We start from the raw sequence: 22,793 nt of genomic DNA on the forward strand, positions 1-22,793 counted from the left end.
AGCGGCGGCAACGATAAGGCGATTATCATGACGCATAGCCTTATCGAAGTACCGTTCCGACGCTGACTTCATGTATTTCCGAATTGATTCGAGGCCCAGGTCGTCGTGTAGGTCAACGTTCCTCACGAACCACGGAGCCCCGACAGCTAACCTGCAAAAGCGGGATTGTAGGGATTGGAGGGTGTCTATGAGTGTGCGGGCCGCGTGAGCGAACACCACACTCGCGTAAGTCATGACGGGCCTTATGCAAGTTTTGTAAAGTGTCACCTTGTTCCGAAGGGACATTTTACTCCGCTTACAGATCATGGGGTAGAGTCTACCGAGAATAAACGCGGCACGGTCACGGACTGATTTTATATGCGGGCGGAATGTCATCGATGCATCCAGGGTAACGCCCAGGTACTTGACCTTCCTGGCCCAGGGTATGGATTGACTAAAGAGAGTAATCGGGGGTGTGAGATTCCTCCTCCTAATACGGGAGGAAATCCGTGTGGAGCTTCCCCTCTGAAATAGCACCGCAGTACTTTTCGCTGGGTTGATGTCTATGCGCCATTTTCGGAATTACTGTCCTAGGGCTAGGGCTGCGCTCTGAAGCTTCTTCGCGATTAGGGACTTGTTTCTACTGGAATAGTAAACAGTCGTGTCGTCGGCGAATAAAGCTAAATGGGTCGGCGGCGACCGGGGAATATCGTTAACGAATAAGCTAAATAGGAGGGGTGAAAGGACAGAGCCTTGCGGGACTCCAGCTGTGAGAGGTCGTGGGGAGGAGCGGGTTCCCTCGACTCGATATCGAAAAGAGCGGTTCGACAAGAAGTCCCGTATGATGAGCACGAGACTATCCGGCACACCCATGTTGAATAGTTTGAAAATCAAACCGTTGTGCCAGACTTTGTCGAACGCTTTTGCGACGTCGAAGAAGAGAGCTCCCGTGTATAACGGTTTTGGTCGATTAAGCCCCACAAGAATGTGCTCCGTGAGGCGGTGCACCTGTTGAACGCATGAGTGATTTGTACGGAATCCGAATTGTTCATCGATGAGAATGCCCTTGGATGAGACGAAGTCTCTGAGGCGTTTGTAGAGCAGACGCTCATACAGTTTGCCTAGAGACATGAGGAGGCTAATCGGGCGGTAGCTCGTCGGATGATTTTTTGGTTTGCCGGGTTTATGTATGCCGATAACGTCCGCTTCTTTCCACACCGCGGGAAAGATACAGTTCGCCATAGCGGCATTGAAAATAGATGCCAACATCACGATGAGTTGGACGGGTAGAAGTTTAATAACGCGGTTGGATATACCGTCGGAACCGGGAGCCTTGCGAGGACGTAGGTCTTTGATCAAGTCTTTAACTTCCATCGGGGTGACGGGTGGTAACGCATCCGAGGGTGGCAAGGAGACTCTGCGTTCTACCTCACTGTCTACTAATTCTACATGAACAGGGTCCACGGATTGAGTGCTGGGCATGCACTGGGTTTGCAATGTATCGGCCAGCAACTCTGCTTTTTCGTCATCATCAAAGGCCGCGAGTCGGCCTGAGGGGCCTACGAGGGGGGGCATAGTTACTACCGTATCCGATTTGAGAGTACGAGCTAAGCGGTAGTAAGACCTTTGGGAGGGCGCGAGTCCTTCTAAGAAATCAGACCATCTGGCATCTCGGACTTCGGCGATGCGAGACTTTACGTCGCGTTGGAGGGCACGCATTCGAATACGATTTTCCGCGGTAGGATACCTGTCGTAGGCGCGTATCGAGGCGTTCTTAGCTCTAAGGAGTTCCCTAATATCATCGGACAATTTGAAGCGGTGAAGGAAGTCCTCCGCTACAACTTGTTTCGATGATCTATCTAATGTTGAGGTGATGTGTGACGTTAAGATGTCTATGGCTTCAGCGGTATCCTGAGGAGACGGGGTAGAGTCCGGGTTAAACGGGAGGGATGGGGGATCAGATTCAGCCAGGCTGATGCCCAGCGTGTGCCAATCCACCACAGTCCTCGTGACGGGAACGGAGTCGGGAGCGCGACCGAGCTTCATAACGACGGGACGGTGGTCTGAATCTAACTCTGAAACTACTTCGATCGAGTGTAAACTCAGAGTTACGTTTTTTAATAACGCTATGTCGAGTATATCCGGGCGATGCGCGATATTTAGCGGGTAGTGAGTCGGTGTTAGCGGAGCGACGATATCGAAGGCGAGATCATCGACTAACGCGTCAAGCCGCCTGCCATTGGGGGTTGTGGTGTGTGAGTTCCACCTGATATGTTTACAATTTAGGTCGCCCGCCAGAATGACAGAGCTCCCCATGCCGAGCAGCGCCTCGATATCACTGCTTAGAACGATCTTATCCGGTGGAAGATAAACGGACGCGATAACGATCGGCGCGTGTCCCGTCAGTGAGATTCGGCACACTGATGCTTCAATATTAGCGAGCGCGGGAGGATCGAGCGGGACGCAATGCAGGGCTCTTCTATAGTAAATGACGGTACCACCACCACGAGCAGAGAGCCTGTCGTTCCTGACCATGTTATAGTTCGCGATTTTAGGGTCACGGCGCGCGGGCTTAAGTAGGGTCTCCTGCACCGCGGAACTATCAAGCATTGGTAGGGTGGGATAGCCGTTAATTAATAAAATTGGGATATCGACCTCATATCTTAAGGGAGGCACGGCACTTGCGTTGCTATGTCTATAGGCCTCGGTAACCGGTCCAAAGAAATAAGATGACTTAAAAAATACTTAAGATTAGACAGTTATGAGAAAAAACTTAAGTATGTTTCGTTAAATTAGTGAATCTTTATATATTTATTTCTTCTGTGCGTGTGTTTGTCACTGAACTCCTCCTAAGCGGCTGGACCGATTTTTTGTATGCCTTTGGCACCCTGGATGGCTTAGGTTCACAAATCAGCCCGGCAGATGGCACTGCAGTCAGTATCTAGGTTATTTATCTTTCCTAGAAATAATTTATATGGCAAAACAACGATTGCCGGGCCAGCTAGTATGCACATATTTTTTTGTTTTTATTGCATAGATGTGTAAACGAGCTCACAGCTCGCCTGGTGATAAGTGGTTACCGGAGCCCATAGACATCTACAACGTAAATGCCGCCACCCACCTTGAGATATGAGTTCTAAGGTCTCAGTATAGTTACAACGGCTGCCCCACCCTTTAAACCCAAACGCGTTACTGCTTCACGGTAGAAATAGGTAGGGTGGTAGTACCTACCCGTGCAGACTCACAAGAGGTCCTACCACCAGTAAAGGCTATTCAAAGAAAAGCCAGCAAAGTAGGGCTGGTTTAACTAGTACGTACTTTATATATGGACAACTAATGGGTCCTCTAATATCTAGAACTAGCCGAAGCCTTTTTAAAACACAAGCGAGGTAGTAATCACCTTGATAAAAAGCATCGAAGTCTCAGTTGTATTGTTACGTGGCTGTCTCGTCAAGTCAGTCAACAAGTCAACAACCACCGCACTTGATGACGGGAAAAATAAACTAGATAGCGGTAGTTACCCTTGCGTGTTCCTGATACGCCCTACCAGTGGCTTTAAAAACAGCCAAATAATTAATTAAAGTTTTATAAAATACTTAAGAGATCGCTATAAAATTAAAACTCACAGCATTTGGTATTTGAGCAGAGTTCCGCATTAATTGTAGCGAACTACCGAAGGGGGAACGCAGCAAAAACGACGAGTGCAGCAGAAACTTCTGTCACATAAATTTCCTAGTGTAAAATTTCACACTGCAGTGGACACAAATCTTTCAATCTGTTCCGAATATATAAGAGAAATGGTTGAGTTTTAAGTTGTATTAGAAACGCGTCAATAGTAAGTACCTTGACGTCTTTACGTGTTAACATTTGATAACACATGTTACGTTTTACAGAACCCAATTGCGCCACTTTGAAAAGGCGGCACGACATGAGAACCCTCTCTTCGTGGCCGCTGGAAACTACATACCCGATCCTGTTGACCGAATGGTAAACAGCTGCGGCCTGGTATCACCTCATCCCGCAGGTCACGCGGGTGAAATTACAGGCCCAGCAGAATCTGGCTCTTCGCACGATAGTCGGAGCAGGGCGTTACGTCAGTAATGCCGTAATCGCCCGGGATCTGGATGTGGAGTCGCTCGAGGAGTTCATCCGGAGGCTAGCTCGTAATCTTTACGAGCGGGCTGACGGTGGACCCCACGAGCATCTCCACAATTTAGCTCCCTTGCACGCTAGGCCACCTGATGGTCTGGCGCTACCAAGGGAGCTACTGGAACCCCCTTCTATGGTAAGATAGTCGGCTTAATCGGAGTGATATGGGAGTGCTCATAATGAGTGCCCCCATGGGACTGAGCTGTCCACACTCGTCATTTCCCCCCACATCGTTGGGGTGCCCCCTTATCGGGACCCATTTCCCACCCCCGTTGGGTGGACCACTCCCCCTTATGGTCAGTGACTTTACGTCGGTCCCTCCCCGCGACGGTCTTCCCCTTCTGGGGAGCCCTTAGCGGGTGAGCGCCAAACTAGTGCCGCGGCTCCCCCTCTGACTTGTAGAGGTGGGGCCGCGGCATGACGCGCATAACGAGCAGTTAGTATATCATCTTGCACCCACATCACCCCTGCCCTGTGTGGCAGGGAGTTTCAGCCCGGGCAGTGGGGTTTGCCCCGAGGCCCGTTCCGTGCCCCCGTCAGGGGGTACGACGACCCTTCTTCTTCTTCAATGGTAAACAGTCGACTTCGCCCAAAACACGTCATTACGGATCCTCCCGATCCATTAATGGTGCTTTTAGGTACCACAAGCACCGGTCACCGTCCTCGTCGATCCCCCCGTCCTCATCGTCGACCCGTCGCTTGTGACGAAGAGCTCGACGAGCGAATTAATAGACACAGCCCACTGAGATCTCACCGGATCTTCTCAGGGGGTCGCATTTCCGATCCGGTGGTAGATTCTGCGAAGCTACTCTTGCTAGGGTCAGTGTTAGCATCACTCCGGTTTGAGCCCTATGAGCTCACCTACTAGTTAAGGTTACGCTGAAATAGCTTCTCAAGGCTAGGTAGCTTAGGTAGGAAAATCAGAACCCAGGTACATTATTATGGTGACGGAGAACACACTAAGAGATACAGACTAGTGCTCGCATGAGATACACTACATAGATGGACTCCAGGCGAGCTGAGATCTTCTATTTTTGTTTACGGAAATATTATCGGTACAAATAATTTTAAAGTATTTTAAAGTGGAATTTACAAATCAAGATAGTATGTATATCATAGTATATTTAGGTATTATTAGAAAATCTGGTACCTGTTTGCGGAATTTAAAAACGGACATAACTGCATCGTGCGATACCATTATTCCAGGCGGCTTATTCGGTAAGCCACAATTATGTCTATTAAATCGAGCAAGTAGAATCTTTTTAAAGAGTTTGGAGTATATAATTATGTTCTTTTAATGATTCAAAAAAACATTAATAACAAAAGCTAACTTAAGGTGAAAAGACATACATTTCTTAACTTTCATGAGAAAGTAATAATTCTTTATTTGAAATTGAATTCAGATCTTGTATTCACCGCACCACTTTCAATAAATATACCTCTCGTTTTCCCAGAGTCAGTCCAGCTGCACACAACATGAATGGCGCTAAAGAGTATTTCTAAACGGCCCTCCACTCAGCTTTAATGAGTTGGTTTCATCCATTAAGCTGTTTAGTAATTAGGCGCTAGGGGGAACGCGAATGGACCATAGCAGGTGACGACTTTCCAAGGACTATTTACGTAGAAGCCAGGAGGAAAAAATTGAAACGGATGGACTATGCTTTTCAAACTTTAGGCATTAAAATATGTATGTACAATTTTAATGCTATTTGTAGGTTACACGTTACGAAGTTTCGTTTTCACCATAATTGTTACTTTGCCTTCGATTTTTTTCGATAATCGCAATTCATAGACACTACTAAAAATACTGTTACAGACTTTTACTATCCTCACTCGGTCACGGTCCGTGTAAGTATGTAAACACGTACCTAAACAATTAGGACGCAAGACCATGAAGATTAAACAAAGTCACACTTTTTATAAAATATTTTTTCTCTTTTATCGAACTCCGTGAAAAGCAAAATATTTTTAACCTTGTTACCTCAAAATAAAAAATTAAGCTTGACATGATAACATTTTAAGTGGAGGTAAATGATCTATTTCCAATCAATCGTGTTTGAATGGAGTAAGGGTAATGAACTGCGACCGATATTTTTGTTGAATAAACTACATATTTGAATATGTTTTATGATTTTTTCCGCATACAACATTGTGTTGTTTATTGCTGTGTTGTTATTTTATTTGAACTCTTATGGTAGTATTGAAAAAGTAATGCCACAAATTATTCCACAACAGTAGTTCTTTCTACTATTTCTTAACGATTATTTGATGCAAATCATAAGCAAGTAGCGGCTTGGCTTTGCCCCTGGCATTGCTGAAGTCCATGGGCGACGGTAACCACTCACCACCAGGTGGACCGTATGCTCGTCTGCCTGCAAAGACAATAAAAAAAAGTAAACTCATAATACACACGTTCGCTTTTTATGTAATAAAATTTTTGTATACTTCTGTTTTAGCCAGTACATTACCGTGTTGGCCAATTAAGTGAAAATTCCCAACGAATGGACCGCAATGAACAAAACAGAGGCTGAACTTTTAGGATTTACAACATACTAATGTCCTACACGAAAAATTTATGCTGTATAATGTGTTCCCCGCGCTTTTAGAAATGTAAATTCAATGTACATAAAATCATTATTTCTAGTGAAAATATTGTTGTCATTAAACAGCATTTTAATTTTGTTCCTAATTCAATTTGGTTCCAGTTTGATTACTGATATGAGTAAAACAGTGTTGATTTTATAAGTTTAATTAAAGAGAATAACACAAAAATTTGCTCAGAGGGTCAAGCTCATCATCATGGAGCTCATTTATTTTAAGATTAAAAATTAAATTTAAGGAAACTAGGTTCAAATAAATCGGCTACTGCATGTATTTCTTTATTTGATTAAATTTCAATTAAAGTCTGAATAAAAATAAATCCTATATCTTCATTTTCTTGCCCTTATCCACCAATGTGGGGTCGACGCACCATGTCCTCTTTTTCCATTCAGGCTTTGTAATACGTCATCTCTTCACTCACACCCTTCTCTCGTAATATCGTCTTTCACACAGTATATACGAGTCTTTTTAGGACACCCCCTCCTCACATTCTTTCTACTTTCATACCCAGGGTCTTTTTGGCAACATGATCATTGTCTCTACGCACAATGTGTCCATACCACAATAACCTTCCACTCTTTATTTTCTCTGTTAAATCAAAATAAATTCCATATCTCTTGTAATCATACAATACTTTCTTAAAGATGCATTATTGTAAAAGATACAAATACAAATCGAGTAAAAAGGAACATTAAATCCTCGTGTCGTTCGTCCGCTCCTAGATATCAAATCTCGTTCAACATACGATTCCAAGTTGATACGATTTCAATGCGTGCGACATGTGTCTCTAATTGAGTTTTACCAACATTGTATTACGTATGTATATCCACAGTATAACTTGATTTTTTTAAATCACTACGCATAGGCAGACAAACTCGCGGCTCATCGGGGCTTATCAGTGCTTAAGGTCACCTGAAAGTGAATGCAACTGATTTTTTTAACGTCAAATTTCAAATAAAATATTCTTCGGTGTCCAATTTTCGAGGGAACACGAAGTGTGAAATAATTTATGTTTTTTTATTTTGTCTACTTAAGTTTCTTCTGCTTTGATCGTTAAAGATTATTAACTATCCATAAGTACATCTGTAGAAAACGTTCAAGATATCAAGATTCAATCAAGATAGCTGGATGTGGCTTCTATAAAACTCTTTGAATTCTTAGAAATTCCCGATTGCGTTGAAAGGATATTTCATTTCACCTCATCCCAAGCAAACCTATGATATTGTCTCATCTCCACATAAAATATAATTTTTCACTTCAAATAAACTACGGCTAGCGTTTGAAAAACATACATAAATCCAAATTCAGAAAACAATAAACAAAATGTCAAAGACTTCTTCGGAGTTCAACAATAATATTATCAATAAACATCATTAGTATTTGAACTCAACGGGGTGCCAACATTCAAACATTTCATTCCACATCATTAGTATTCGAACTCAACAGGATGCCAACATTCAACCATTTTATTCCATCAAATGTCAACGACCCAATATCTTCCGAATTTCAAAGATGAGTCTCGGAGTACAATAGACATTGTTTCATTTCAACGTTGCTTAGTTAGTACCTCAAAAGGTTGAGAATTGTTTGGTAAATACAATCGAAGTATGCCTTAGAAATATACGGAGTTCTTGACATTACGGCTTTCGAAGGAGCTTCCTTTCATTATATGATGGTCCTGAAGTTTATCAGTAATATCTTCGTACTTCATAAAGCGACTCTGTGTAATAAAGCAGATTCGTAATTACGGAGGCGTGAATGTATTACAAATCTATTATACTTTGTGAATGTTTCAAGATTTAATTGAAAATTTGTTTCATTTCAAACTTGATGTTAGGAAATGTACTTATTTAAAATATTATTTTGAGGAAGTGACTGATTTCCACCTATTGTTATGTTATTTTAAATATCAATTTATAATTTTTTATCGTTACTAATTATTTTTGTGGCGATAAAAGTAACTCTTAAAGCGAGATTACCCAGGACACCGACCTTTTTTGACGTGACAACGTCTTGTAATTCGATGGAGCCGGCTGCACGCACGAAAAAGCATGACTCATGCGGCGTTACCTCTCTCTGAGGCGTATTTTCTTATGACGTTGTCACGTTCAACTATCGTCAGTAAGCCGACTTAACAGACAACCTTTTTTTTTTTTTCGGGACAGTGGTCGAACCTCCTACGAGGTCCCCGCGTCTAGGGGACGCGCGGGGTATGTAGGACCGGACCGCGACTGCGAGACCGCGGGCCCAAGGATGTTTTCAGGGCCCTACCCACTAAACGACTCCCCTGCAATCCTGCAATCTTCGCCCAAGCGTCCGATCCCCTCCGAGGTCAGAACCCGGATGAGGTAAGGGGGTTACCGCAGTCGCAGTCAACACTACAACCAGACGGCGCAGCTCACCCCAAGGACGCCCGGCCAACCCAGGCCACCGACTTTTTTTTTATTGCTTAGATGGGTGGACGAGCTCACAGCCCACCTGGTGTTAAGTGGTTACTGGAGCCCATAGGCATCTACAACGTAAATGCGCCACCCACCTCTAGATACAAGTTCTAAGGTCTCAAGTATAGTTACAACGGCTACCCCACCGAACCGAAACGCATTACTGCTTCATGGCGGAAATAGGCGGAGTGGTGGTACCTACCCGTGCGGACTCCCATCTCCCAAGAGGTCCTACCACGAGTGATTACGCAAATTATAATTTTGCGGGTTTGATTTTTATTACACGATGTTATTCCTTCACCGTGGAAGTCAATCGTGAACAATTTCTTGAGTACGTATTTCATTAGAATTTTTTTTTTAATTTAAAAAAATTCGAACACCGGTGCATCGCTACATACGAATGCACCGGACGTCTTATCCTTTAGGCCACGACGACCTGAACTAGAATATTTTTCAGAGAAATATCTCTATAATAATAATATTAAAATTTTCTGTATCGATGTTGCTGAAAGATTTTTTATAATAATTATCTTAATCCGACCAGATACAGTCCTCCAAGTAACGAGTAGAAACCAGAGCATCAATACAGAAAATAATTTCTCTCGAGATGGTATTAGAATATCCGGGGAGATTTACAAAAAAAATCATTGAATTTTTATTCACTTTGGCGAAGTTTTCTCAATAATTCGCAAGTCGAAGGCTTCTTTACGAAAACGGACACAATAAGAAAGAACGTTAACAAGTGAAATTGTGAAATTTTGTCCCGAACAAGAAACTCGAGAAGCTTGTTGGTCAAATATACATAATAGTTAAATAGTTTAGGGGTCTCGTGTGTACAAAATTTCGAATACAATTGACCCTATTGTCCCTATAAGCGTTGTTTGAAAAAAGAACGGGTTCGCGCTGCAGAATACAATATGAGTAATCTATGTATTTTTTTTTTTTTGAAAAACCTTTTGTGTTATTTTTAACTACCTGATCGAAAAAAGTATTTTTCTTCGATTTTAGGATCTTTTTATTATGAAAAATAACAATTTTACTAAATATGTATCATAAAGTCAAAATCATGAACTTTCAATTACAGTTAAATAATATTTGGGTGGTGAAATTCCAACAGATCGTAATGTAAAATTTCGTAAAAAGTTCGAAATGCAATATGGAAACTAATGTGTCAACCAGATATTGAAATTACATTAGGAATAATAAAAAGTAGTTATTGAATAATTTAAAATAAGTCTTACCTAGTAGTTCAAAATCTCCTATAACGACCAATAATATTTTCTTCCCTGTCCCTAAAATTTCATGGATCTGTAATCATAGTACCCTTTTATCTGAAAGTAAGAAGTTTTAATACTACCGGTATTATAGTTCTTGACCACTGGTAGGAAATGCAGAGTACACAGATTTTTGCTACCATTCGGACTATTCCTACCGCGAAGCAATCAATCATAAGTCTGAAAAGTGATTCACTATTCTAAGGCGACTGGGACTTCAACTGTTTCAAGATGGGCAGTGGTTACTTGTATTGGGCTCTTGTAACCAATTAAATCAGGTGGATCGTGAGCCCATAGACTTATCTACGCTAATAAATTTAGACAAACTGAAATTACGCATATTATAAATGTTGAAATATACCTTAAACAGATTTCAAAAATAATAAGCGTTTTGAATATTTTTTAATAAAAAATGCTAGAACTCTTATCAAAATAGGAAAATAAAACAACAAGTATCTAAAAAAACCGACAAATAATTTTATATATAATGTAGTTCATACTTATATGTATGTATGTATAGCTTCTAAAGAAAGTACTTCTAAAATATCTACACTAAAAATGCCTAAACTATTCCCTCGAGAAAATGTTACTAAGTTAAACAATATTCATAAAACCTTTCAAACAGGAAAAGAGCTCGTTTATTACGACTAGTTGCCGTAAATGTACCAGTTGGTCCCACAGAATAGTCTTTACAAAGTTGGACTGATGACTTCGGAACACAGACTGAGTGGCATTGTAGAAGGTGTGTAACGCAGAGCTTTTGTTAGATGAAAAATTTACTGGTGGTAGGACCTCTTGTGAGTCCGCACGTGTAGGTACCACCACCCCGCCTATTTCTGCCGTGAAGCAGTAATGCGTTTCGGCTTGAAGGGTGGGCCAGCCGTTGTAACTATACTGAGATCTTGGAACTTATATCTCAAGTTGGGTGGCGCATTTACGTTGTAGATGATCCAACCATCTAAGCAACAAATAAAGGGTCACAACCTCCACTCGATCACGCTGAGTTAATGTTTTGTTTATAATTCCAACCAAAAGAAATAATTGTGGACAAATCACATAAGCCCATCTGGAGCCAATTCAGGATACTCCGTGAGTACTATAGGAAATCGATACTGATATGCATACTTAGTATTTAAAACAGTATCAGTATGCCTAATATGCATACTAATATGAGTATGTTTAAATATATAGATCATAAGCACCCAGACAAAAAGCAAATAATTCACACGATTGTAAATAATATAATATACAATACTTATGGGAATCGAAATCACTACATCACGATTCTCCACGAAACCTATTGAATAATTTTCGAATGAGTTAATTTTTTGTTTAGAATTCCAATCACAAGAAATAATTGTGGACAAATCACATAAGCCCATCTGGAGCCAATTCAGGATACTCCGTGAGTACTATAGGCAATCGATACTGATATGCATACTTAGTATTTAAAACAGTATCAGTATGCCTAATATGCATACTTATATGAGTATGTTTAAATATATAGATCATAAGCACCCAGACAAAAAGCAAATAAATCACACGATTGTAAATAATATAATATACAATACTTATGGGAATCGAAATCACTACATCACGATTCTCCACGAAACCTATTGAATAATTTTCGAATGAGTTAATTTTTTGTTTATAATTCCAATCACAAGAAATAATTGTGGACAAATCACATAAGCCCATCTGGAGCCAATTCAGGATACTCCATGAGTACTATAGGAAATCGATACTGATATGCATACTTAGTATTTAAAACAGTATCAGTATGCCTAATATATGTATGTTTAAATATATAGATCATAAGTACCCATACAATTCACACGAATGCACATAGTTATAATACACAATACGGGACACGAAATCACGACCAGTAGGCAGTCCGTTACAAACACGGAACGCTATTTACGAAGTCGTTTCTGTGATGAAATTTTCTTTGCGTCTGACTGCTCAGTTTCGCTTGACACAACCGTCCTGCGGCAATAAATGAATTTACTACAAGCATTTAAGGCAGCGGCATCGCGGGCCAACTTTTAATAGTTAATTTGTTTCAGTGTTGTGTTGTGTTTGAACTGTAGAATTTGAAAACGTAGCTCGTAAGAGTAAGAAACAGAACTATGATAGAAAGAGATGGATGTCCCTTTATAGAGACTAGAGGTCCCGCAGTAGTCGAAATTCGACTATAATTAATTGGAATTGTAAGTTTGTACACTATTATGATTGTATTTTATACTTCTATAATCACAAATTTCGCCAAGACTGCACTATAAAAATATTAACAAAGACAAACAATATTTAATCTATCCTGAATTTGACAACAGACGTCAAGAACAAAAGTTTGACAATAAATGGTATGCATGCGTGTGTGCGTCAAATACATGGTATGTAGTGTTTGTAATGTTTTCTTTATTGATTTAATGCATCTTTTATGCATTATTTTAAAAATTTATTTGCATTGTGCACTTCTTCTCTATATTCTCTATAAGTGTGGAAAATTTCATACTCCTCCATCTGCGCAATTTTCGTAAAAAGGGATACAAAGTTTTTGCTTCACGTATTAATATATAGAAGCTTACCGTACAAATTTTCAACTGTTTGGATACTTTCGTAAGAAATTCAATATACAAATTATGTAAATTTAAATTGTTTTAATCTTCAAAATAAAGGATTTAGTAAGTTTCTCACGTCAAATAATATTTTGTATTACGAGTAAAATGAAATTCACATTCACTATTCCAAAAAGCTTCATTCATATTTTGGTATCGATAGCTCTCTTGTTTCCACGTCAGAATTGGTTTAGCTCGATCGAGGACAATTTGAATTGTTTGCTAACATGAAACGGCATTGAAATGTTTATCTTTGAATTATGCAAAAAGTTTTTCACCAAAAATGCTTTATTCGAATCGAGTTATAGCTTGCAATGTTAGATAAGCATACGGCCTGTCATAAGTTCAACGATTACTAGAAACCATACACAAAGTTAATGCTGCCTCCTTCATACGTACGAAGACTTAATACCATAAGAGATTTTTACTGAGAATAGGCAGATTGTTATGTTACAGTTGCAGCCATACGGACTTACAGCATGCTCTACCACCAGTGAGTGGTACGCGAGATGAATCAATATCTTTGGGAGGAGGTCCAGCAGTGGAATTCTTTCGACTGATTATTACATAGATTCAGTGGACAAATAATGATATTATATTCACAATAGCTCAAGGAGACGAGATAAAAACACAACGCGGCATAATATTTGCTGATCGCAACGTGTAAGTGGAGACAACAAATTATTTTAACCTATATTTATTTAAAAAAACAACAGTTTGGATTTACCTAAATACTAAAATTATAACATCATACTGAACGACGTAAATCTTCGTTTTTTTATATGGTTTAGGTCGGTGAACGAGCTCACAGCCCACCTGGTGCTAAGTTTTTACTAGAGTCCATAGACATTTATAACGTAAATGCGCCACTCACCTTGAGATGTAAGTTCTAAGGACTCAGTATAGTTACAACGGCTGGCCCACCCTTCAAGCCGAAACGAATTACTGCTTCACGGCAGAAATGGGCGGGGTGGTGGTACCTACCCGTGTGGACACCGTTGCATGGCTAGATACGAATGCACCGGACATCTTATACTTTAGGCCACGACGACTTCGAAAATTCGTCGTAAATTTGTTTTAATAATAAATGAAGAAATAACACTATTTGCTAGAGGTCATGTATTCAGTGATTTTAATTCGTTCATGAACACAATGAATTAGCTATGAAGGATTCCAATTTATTATTACCATTGTCCAAAGTTTCAGTCTTAAAGGTTAGCCAACGGAATTAGACAGACATTGACGATAACGGACCTTGAATCACACAAAGTAGACCATAACACCTGCATGTATTCCTTCCTAATATATTTTCATTATCAAAGAACAACGGACACGGGTAACGCGTCCGACGGTTCATTATATGGCTAAGTCCATATTAATAACCTTATAGCCACACGCCAGCCGACTAAATGAGAAACTAAATACAGCGACTAAGATTAGGGGGCAGCCAGTAAATGAGTTTATGGCGTGCTACAAGTTCATTGTAATCATTAGGGATCAAAGAATGGACCTTTACCGTTAAAATGTTTGTGTAAGTAATGCCTATAGTAACGTAAACGTTGTTATTAAAATTTTCTGTGACGATTTCGTGTCATCGGATTAAACTTTTTTCATGTCCTACTTTTGAAATTATTTTCTGTTCACTCGTTTATCATTAACGATTAATTTTAGTTGTTTTTATTTTAGAGTGTATGTATTTTTAATATATTTTTATTTATACTTATTGTACACAAAAAGAAAATACAATAAAAACAGATTTAAAGAATGTCTAAATACTATGTACAAAGGCGAGCTTAACTCATTCATGAGTTTTCTTCCAGCAAACCATTAGCAGAGAGAAATACGATGTATAAGAGGGGAATAGTGTACAATATAAGAGCTATTAAAGCATGATTTTTAAACTAAGCTTTAAAAAAAATCTAATATTAAATGAAAAGTATTTTTAATGTATGTTTTTTTCCTGGTTTTTTTTTCCAAATCAGTAAAATATAATTAAAAGCTTTTGTCCGCGTTCAAAATACTTTGTTCTCTGTTTTGAGTGGCTAGTTGTTTTTTTTAAACGAAAGCTTAAGTGCACTTCTTACTAAACTTGATTTCAATGTGAACTTTTTATGAGAAACATTTAAATTCTATTATAGTGCGCGCTTTTATCGAGAATATTTTCCCCGTTTCCATTAGAGTCGCTACAATAGTTTAGTAATAATTGGGACTTCAATATTTTTTTTCCCTACCTAAGCTGGTAGCCTTGAGAGGCTATTCCAGCGTAACCTTAACTAGTAGGTGAGCTGACGGGGCTCAAACCTGACGACGTTGCTAACACGAACCCTAGCAAGAGCCGTGCTTCGCAGAATCTACCACCGGATCGGAAACGCGACCCACTGAGAAGATCCAGCGAGAAACTCAGTGGGCTGTCTGAGGGTTAATTTACTCGTCGAGCCCTTCGTTGCAAGCGACGGACCGTTAGTGGATCGGGAGGACCCGAGATGACGTGTTTTGGGCAACGTCGACTGCTTTCCATTCTTTCCGCAGGATCGGGAATGTAGTTACCGGCGGCCACGATGAGAGGGTTCTCGTGTCGTGCCGCTTTATCGAAGTGGTCAATTTTCTAAGACATGTTTTAATATCACCGAAGGCAATGGGTTTGAAGTCTATCTGATGGTTTGTGTTGTGGACTTAGAACAGAAATTCCGATGTCGATATATAGGTAATGAGTGTGGGTGAACGCGTCAAAAGGACTCTCGTAACTAATTATGACTAGGCCATAGGTTTGTCTACCCTCCCAGTACCAAAAAAAACTTAACTTAATTGCAATTCAAAAGAGGCGTACGGTTTCCTTAAAAAATATTAATTTATACAACCAATAAAACTTATCTCAGAAGATTAATTACGGCCGAAATCACGATAAAATATTCTTGCTATATTCTTTTTTTTTTCTCGACCGAGATAAAAAATCAAATTACATTTTTTATAACCGAAAAATACTTTCGAAGTGTTGTAACTTTTAGGGGAAATTGTTTAAGGGAAAAGGGAAATTAATCTTTCTCTTAATTAGCAAAGTTGGTCGGACGCCACTGCGGGTTATTCAAGGCCAATAAATCAAGGTGTTGCTCCAGTTTCAGCACTAAAGAAATCATCGCTTGCTACCTTGACTGGGCACGTCTAGGGAGAGCCACGGTCTTACTTTCTCGTTCCGATAACTTTTGATAGTCTCGTTTTAAAAAAAAATCAAGAAAAGCGAATAAACTTCACATGCTTTTAAATTTGAAAATTGGCATGTATATGAGAATTTTTGTTACCGATATCGTAATTGAATGTTTTCCGAGTCATATTTGTACAGAAATAAAACAATTTTTACAGTATAATCACATGTTAGTTCGCCCGTAATATCCGTCGGAAATAATATTAACTCGAGATAAACTGTTAAAGTAGTCTTAATGACCTTTAAGTATTGCTTCCAGAAAGTAATAATTTACTTCTATTTTTCATTGCACTAGTCTATATAGTCTACACAAGGTCATATTCCACTTGGTGCTTGGCCGCCTACTAGAGATCATAGTAATCACAACATGAATGCAAACATAGGAACCACCTCGGGGCTCATGTTTGAAGATTCAATTGTTTGACTACAAAATACTTACAAAGAGGTAAATGAAATTCCACCCAGACAGACATAGGCAGGAAGGTCGTATCAATCCGTGGGGGCATACGCCGTACCACCAGTACGATTTTAAAATCTTTGAAATTACTGTAATGTGTAATTATGAATTCTCTATTGTTATCTTATACCTTTAAGCGAACAATTCTTGTATATTACTATATATATAATCTGAATCTCGGAAACGGCTCTAACGATTTTCATAAAATTTAGTATACAGGGGATTTCGGGGGCGATGAATCGATCTAGCTACGATTTATTTTCAGAAAATGTTGTTTTATTCGTGTTTTCAATAATCAACTCTTCCGGACATCTATTGGCGAATAATAATACTATTTTTCTTAATTGAGGGCAACTAACCGCTTTAAAGACAACAAGATGGCGTTATAAAAAAAAACCGAGCAAAGCTCATCATCTAGTTTGTCTTAAAACTGGGACTTAAATTCGAAAATTGTAAATATTTCCAATATGCGTTTGTTCTTTTGTTTTAGGGTGAGATCTTATCTTGGATATCACGCAAATAGCGTATTTCAGTGACGTTTAGAGCACTAGAAACGTGCTCCAGTAGACAATTATGTAATTGGAAAGTGACCCTTCGGTTCGAACGGATTACCGACTAGGGCTGTCAAGGGGAGAGAGACCCTTTTAAAGAATGCTCGAATTAAGTTAAAAGATTGTGCAAAAGGTTCTTATTGAGAAACTAAACGTGAAATTCTAATTCGTCGATGAAGTTCAACATTAAATAATACAAAACATTTCAGCTACTGTCAAATTTTTAAGCTATTGCATAGATTTTATCGCGGGCCTTGAGTGCGGCTTGAGAGTGGAGTCATGAAATTCCGTAACGAAAAAAACCTTCCACCCCTCACTACGCCTATTATGTAACTCGTGGTCAACACCTTGCGCTTGTGTAGTGTTTAAAGTAAGAAGTCTAAACACCGATTTATGTACTATCAAAATATCTGATATAATTTCGTGCGCGCGACAAACAGAATTGTAAAATAGAAAATTATATCACATTACAATGCGTTGGGCGTACCATTTTCTATCGCTTAGTCGAAGAATTTTATTACTACTCCTACTACTCATTCAGTGATTGGAGTGGCATTAAAAATAAACTAGCTAAGCCGTTGGTTCTGAGCGAATGAGAGTTAGAACTAGCATCCAAAGGCGTGTCTCTATCCCATGTAGCGCCCTCTAGTGAGTACACGGTCAAAATGGAATACTCACAATGTAGCAGATTCATTGAAAGCTAGCCCACTGAGTTTCTCGTCGGATCTTATTTTATTGTTGTTTTAATATTAAAGTTTCTCGCCGGATCTTATTTTATTGTTGTTTTAATATTAAATCATTATTGTTGATTTATAATTGCATAAGTTGATAAAAAATGCTAAGCAATAGCTTTACCGCGGCAGTCTCCGAGTGCCACACGTCTTTTTTTTTATTATACTTCTTAGCCTCAAGGGCAAGGCACTGGAGGCTTCTTCCTTAATACCAAGAATATCAGGTAGAACGCTACCGTGAAGAAATGAGAATATGAGTATAGAAAAAGCTTCAAATGGGGTTTGAATTAATATTATTTTCCGATATACAGTGTGCTTGTTTCAAGCCCCTAGCATTGCAGATGTATATAAATAATCCTCAATAATTTTCCATGCATCGAATTATAACGAGAAGAAACAAACAGACCTAAACACGTAACATTGTAGATTCACACGTACATTTTAAATAATTATTTTAGAAAAGTATCAAATATCATTCTAGCAAGACGTTTGTCGCTGTAATGTTTAATCCGATCACCCCTAAGGCGCTCTCAAGCACTTCTCACACATTTGACATTTCACAAGGGGACGTGAAACGAATTTCACGGGTTTCTAGAACGTTTGTGGATGTATTAAGTATTTTAACTTGTTTATTAGGGTGGATTTCAAGTAGTATATAACCTGATCTTCAATTTTGCAAACTAATAATGAATCATTCAAATTATGAGTAAAATACATAGTAAAAATAATTTTATTGAATTATTTAATACTGATAAAAAAGAGTACAAAAGAGTAACGTAGCACTGGTAGGCACAGCGCTCGTTGTAGTTTGAAGGCAGAGAAATGCATTGTTCTCATATGTATAATTGTGATCCCAAATAGTTCCCACCAAATTTTACCATGAACTCACCTACTATAAACACAAACAAAAAAAAAATTGTGATACTAATCAAGATATTGCAATGTATGTTTATGTATATTCATATTGTTATGTCAGGGCATAATAATGGTTACTTACTTTTTAATTCAGATAAACTCATTTATGCCAACGATCCTATTCTATGGAGAGTACAAGTTGAGATAAAAAAGGATATCGATAAACTAAATGTTCATGAACATTTTACTTATTGTTTTAACATAAAAAGCAGGAATATGGAAACAGCAATGGACAGCCATGAATGAACTGTTTTTGAGTGTTCAATGGCCTAAAGGATAAGACGTCCGGTGCATTCCTATCGAGCGATGCGATTGTGCCTGTGTTGGAATCCCGCGGGTAAATACCAATATTTCTAACGAAATACGTACTAAACAAATGTTCACGAATGATTTCCCCTTGAAGGAATGACATCATGCATAATAATGCGTTGTTAATGTCTATGGATTCCGGTAACTACTTAACACCAGGTAGGTCGAGAGCACTTTCGTCTATCGTAGCAAACAAAAAACATTGATCTTCTAGCATGATATTATGAAACATATTGATCTTAAATATACGAAAACGGAGATTAAAAGCAGGCAGCTAATACAGAGATAAACAGGTAATAGGAAAGAGCGAAGAATAATAATAGCGAGACTATGATAGGTGGAAAAATATAAATAAAATTGATTATGCTTTTTTGCAACTTATCCTACATACTTAGATTATAAATTCTTTCTTCCTAGTCGTACACTTTTGACAGAGTGTTCGTTGTCATGCATCAGTCAAATCCTGCGATACCGATGCTCTCGCGATGCGATGCCTTGTGGCACGATGCTCCGCACATAGTGTAACTAAATATCTGATATTTCTCTTAAACGTTTTCTAAACATTTTAACATTAATATGTGTCAGTCATCAGTTGAATCAAATCCTTATTTAAATAGGCATTCACAAAAGTTCAATGCCTAACAGTAAGTAGTAAACATAAATATTTCATAAAAACAGCCGCATTACACGCGAAACATGATTGTTATAATTTCAAACGTACACGCTCCAATTAAACAACGGTCGTTTCTCGTTATTGAGTTAAATTAACCCAGCAGTTCAAACGATTCGAATCTAGATCGCCTAACAGAAAGCACTCACGTATGTACTATACAAATAGTTCACTGAAACGACGTAATCGCGATTATAAAAACATAAATACTTAATGACACCATTAGCTTCAGCAAAACAGGCCGTGTTAATCCGCCGCCTCACGCAATATAAGCCCAGCCTAATAAATCTTTAACAAACTATGGGAACATTCATTAAAATTTCTTCCAACGTGCGTGCGATAAACCGGGCCAGGAATCGGTACCCTGTCGAAAACTTCGACTTATCTATCTCACGTAGACGGTCGTTAAGTTAAAATTATGGCCGTGGTTAAACACATGCTACATTTACTCGAAAGTTCATGTTACGCCCGGATAACTTCTCGTTTACGTTGGGGCATCATTTGTACGCAAAAACACTTCGGTAATGGTGTCAGACGCAGATGGGATCCGGCTGCAATGTGATCTTGACACGCAGAAAAAAAAAGAGAACATTTTATAAATTCAACATAACGAAACATTATTCTTTTTGAGTTGTTTTTATTTAACTTTATCAAACACTAGCGACACGCTCTGGCTTCGCTCGGGTTTTTAACAAAAAAAAAAAAATAGTATACACACATCAACCCTTCTATTTGCGTCAGATTACTAAAAAAAGAAAATTATAGAGATAGTTTGAATATTATTATTTCAATGAACTTTTATTTTCGTTTAAATGATATTTTTTATCTATTTTTATATTAATTTTATATTATTATTTTTGTAATTTTCGTAAAAAGGACATACATACAAAACAAAAGCCATTAAGTTTATTGAGTCAGAGCTCGATATTTGACGTTGTTTTATTTTTTAAAATAAAAGAACACTTATTGTGGCATAACTATAATAGTTAGATATATGCTGTTGGGACATTTTTTATAAATAATAATGTGTTCTACAAAGTCATAGTGCATTATTTTATTCTATCATTAATAGTTTTCCCAGCGTACGCGATGTAAAGAATATTTTAGGTGTTTTTTTACACCTTGAGTTACATTATTGCAGTTTTAGTAAGGATCCCTAATTAAAAAAAAAATCAGTATACTCACTCGGGGATAGTGTAGCTTTCAAATAATGAAATATTTTTTAAATCGGTTCGGTAGTTTCGGAGCCTATTCAGTACAAACAAACAAACAAATCTTTCCTCTTTATAATATCATCAGTATAGATATGGATAGACAAAGACAAAGCAATTAAGTACGATTTTCTAGTATATTTGTTAATAGACGATTTTTGTTTTTCGCAAACAGAAATTAGTCTGGACCTCAAGATGGGCTTTTTTTAGATTTAACTAACGTTGTTTGGTGCAAAAAATGTTCGTCGCGTCAGTTTATTGGATTCACTGTTTCACTGTTAAAAGTTACATAGTAAATGTAAATGATATACGAAAGCTACTTTGTCTGCCTATTAGGTTTCATACCCATACCGCTAAACTAATTTTGAAACATTTGAAGCCCTGGGAAAGAGGCTACCTGTGACCTACCCTACGGATGGAACTAACCTTATAACATGCGGGCGAAGATATATGCCGAGCTTGGGTATTAGACAAGTGATGTGCGCGGAAATTTAGTCGCTCAATGAACAACAAATAGTTTCATACTTATACTTATATAATACTATATTATTATTAATAAAATTAATAAGCTAGGAAAAGTTCTCATAATAATTAATAGTTGTGGTAGCATAACCTAGTTCAAGCTTACTTTCAATATTAATCTTATTAGTTGTTTCTTAAATGATTGATCTATTGATAAAGTTTTGTTATTAAAAGATTGGCAAGCCAAAATATAAGATATTTTAGCATCCTTTCTGTTTAAGGCAAATACATAATTGTTATTTTGTTTATTTCAAGAGCATATTAATTACTTAATCTTCCAGTTATGTAATTGGTCATATTAGCCAGAGACATTGACAAAAACTATTTATAAACAATTTTTAAATTGGCAGTTTCTTTATTTAATTTATTAGTTATATTTTTTTAATTACCACTGCGATTACTTATCTGAGATTAAAGTTTCTACAACGCCATCAGAAACTGGGAATGACATTTTTCGATAAATATTAACACAATGCAATCGTCTCATGTCTATAAATTAAACATGACAATAATTAAAAGAGCATAATTAAACGTGGGATTCGATAGAATGAACAATATTTCTCTTAAATGCTGCAGTCAAATGAATATTCCTACGTGACTCAGTATTATTTCATTAATTACATGTATTGTTGAATGCGATGTGGTCTGTTAATTTCCATTCATTTTACATTGGAATGTTGTGTATCAGTTTAGTACCGGATTATGGATGTACCTAGAAAAGCATAATATGTTTTATTGGCATCTTTAGTGGTTGAAACATTGATTAATAAATGTGTTTTTTTAGATAAATCCTTAGAATTTCGATAGCGAGAACGCATATTCTTGCAAAGAGGTCAAAAACACAGCTTGCCTCTTCAGGCAAATGATGATATCAATCTTCATGAGAGAAAGAAATCAAACCCACAAAATACAGCCTATTTTGAGATTACATGCATTGATTAGATGGCCACAATCATTCATTTCATTTTGAAGGGTTAAGTATTTTTATAATACAATCAAGGTTTCGACCACATGCCTCGAGGTAATTGATAACATTCACGTTAAGTTCGCGGATTGTCCTCTCTTTTCGCTCATAAAAAATACTTTTTACTGTTAATTATTTCGTAAAAGCCACGTACAACGTCTGTACAAAGTATTCCGTGCAAACATGTACAATAGTCAACATG

General features: G+C 38.1%; 1 long non-coding RNA gene across 1 annotated transcript; it reads left to right on the forward strand.

Moving 5' to 3' along the window:
* Positions 1-5,118: 5,118 nt before the first annotated feature.
* Positions 5,119-6,720, forward strand: LOC134199216 (uncharacterized). The gene is made up of 3 exons (XR_009973594.1): positions 5,119-5,346; positions 5,583-5,815; positions 6,585-6,720. It is a non-coding gene; the product is annotated as an uncharacterized LOC134199216 (long non-coding RNA).
* The last annotated feature ends 16,073 nt before the right edge of the window (positions 6,721-22,793 follow it).

The sequence above is a fragment of the Bombyx mori genome, chromosome 8 (assembly GCF_030269925.1).
Source record: "Bombyx mori chromosome 8, ASM3026992v2".
NCBI classification, from domain to species: domain Eukaryota; kingdom Metazoa; phylum Arthropoda; class Insecta; order Lepidoptera; family Bombycidae; genus Bombyx; species Bombyx mori.